Source organism: Nomascus leucogenys, chromosome 7b (assembly GCF_006542625.1).
Source record: "Nomascus leucogenys isolate Asia chromosome 7b, Asia_NLE_v1, whole genome shotgun sequence".
Lineage (NCBI taxonomy): Eukaryota > Metazoa > Chordata > Mammalia > Primates > Hylobatidae > Nomascus > Nomascus leucogenys.
Window position 1 is genome coordinate 1,527,714 of NC_044387.1, and position 2,085 is coordinate 1,529,798.

Below are 2,085 nucleotides of genomic sequence, written 5' to 3' on the forward strand. Positions count from 1 at the left end.
TTTGAGCCCAGGAGGCGGAGGTTGCAGTGAGCAGAGATTGTGCCATTGCCCTCCAGCCTGTGCGACAGCAAGACTTCATCTCAAAAAAAGAAAAAAAGAAAGAAAAAGAAAAGAAAGAAGAAAAAAATGAGAAGGAAGAAGGGGGAACAAGACATACAGAGTTTCACAGCCTTGTGTCATGACTGGTGCTCAGGAGGGGCCATGTGGCTGCGAGGAAAAGGTCTCAGGTCTCAGGGACGCCGGGGCCTCCGGTTCTGCCCGGCTGGCTTCGTTATAGACCAGGTAAGAAGAATCTGGTTTCATCGCTGTTGGCGATCCTTTAAAGGACTCCTCATCTCTTCCAGAAAAGGCTGTTCTTATCTACGCACCTAAGCCAGAAAGGGCCGCAGCTGTGGGCAGGACAACCCTGGGGGAGAGTGAACTCTGGAGTCAGCCTCACTGCAGCCCAGGCGTGCTCCAGCAGAGCAGGTAGAGGAGTCCGACAGACGGGAAGCTGCGTCCGCAGCAGTGCCAAACCCTCCTCCCGCGCAGAACCACAAGCGAGCCTGCAGGTGAGGTACTCACGCCCTGCCAAAGACACGGTGACCAGGAGACAACAAGGAGGGATGGTGAGTGGAGTGGGCACCGCGGCACGGGCATCCAGGAAAGGAGGCGTTCCTTCCAGTCCCAGTGCGTTCGGCTCTTTCCAAGTCGGCTGAGTGCTTGAGGCAGGGAAGGGAGCTCTAAAAGACTCCCGGCAGCGAGTGCATGTTCAGTTTCCTCTGGGAGATGCATCTTTTCAGCAACCCATGGAGCTGATGACTCAGGGCTGCCTCCACTGTGAAGGGGGTGTTCTCAGAAGTACAAAGTGCGGAGGGCAGTGGGGCTGATGATACTGGTCTTCTTGGATTAGTGGCCTGGGGGCTCGCTATGGCAAACATTCTGACCACGGCACTCCTAACATTGGGGCTGGTCACTCTCTGTAAGGCTGACAGGGCTGTCCCTGCACTGTGGGGTGTTTAGAAGCATTTCTGGCCTCTGCCCACTGCGTGCAACAGCAACCCTTTCACAAACACAAGGATTATGACAACCATTGACATCTTCAGACATTGCCAGATGACCTCTGGGGGGTACAAGTGCCCCCAGCTGAGAAACAACACTTAATTAGAGTGTGTCGTTGACACACATTTACACACCTTTCCCAACACCTTGTTCAGGGTTAGAGGTGTGGATTACAGTAAATAAACTAATGTGCAGATGAATGTGATGAAGGCAGTTGGGAACAGTCAAATAGCTCCATCGGTTCCCAGGTTTAGCAGAAATGCTGGGTGAAAACAATAAATAGACAGAGTGTTGAAATGGAAATTCTAGGTCACTGTGTATTCCAATGCAAAGTGTTAGACTAGCAGGAAGATATTTTTAAGGTAAAAGACATAAAAATGTTTACAGCAGGAGCGGGCGGTGGCCGCCTGTGCAGCAATGGCCAAGATCAAGGCCTGAGACCCTCAAGGGAAGAAAGAGGAGCTGCTGAAACAGCTGGACAACCTGAAGGTGGAGCTGTCCCAGCTGCGCGTCGCTAAAGTGACAGGCGGCGCAGCCTCCAGGCTGTCTAAGATCCGAGTCGTCCGCAAATCCATTGCCTGTGTTCTCATGGTTATTAACCAGAGAAAACCTCAGGAAATTCTACAAGGGCAAGAAGTACCAGCCCCTGGACCTGCAGCCTAAGAAGACACGCGCCATGCGCCACTGGCTCAACAAGCACGAGGAGAACCTGAAGGCCAAGAAGCAGCAGTGGAAGGAGAGGCTGTCCCTGCTGAGGAAGTAGGAAGGAGCGGCTGTCCCCGCTGAGGAAGTAGGAAGGAGCGGCTGTCCCTGCTGAGGAAGTACACGGTCAAGGCCTGAGTGGTGTATTGTCAGTAAAGCACAGCTGGCTGAGAAACAACCAAACAAAAATGTTTAGAGCATTTTGTCATTCATCAGTGGAGGGTGTAACTGTAAGACGTGTTCCATTTCTTTGGAGAGAGCTGTGCTGTCAATTCCACCTACCACAAGGTTCTACCTCCCAACCCTGAGAGCAATGAGAGGGGCTGGAGCAGATGACCCATG

The 2,085-nt window shown here is 52.5% G+C and overlaps 1 pseudogene; it reads left to right on the plus strand.

Moving 5' to 3' along the window:
* The first annotated feature begins 1,458 nt into the window (after nt 1–1,458).
* On the plus strand, nt 1,459–1,881 carry LOC100586370 (annotated as a pseudogene).
* The last annotated feature ends 204 nt before the right edge of the window (nt 1,882–2,085 follow it).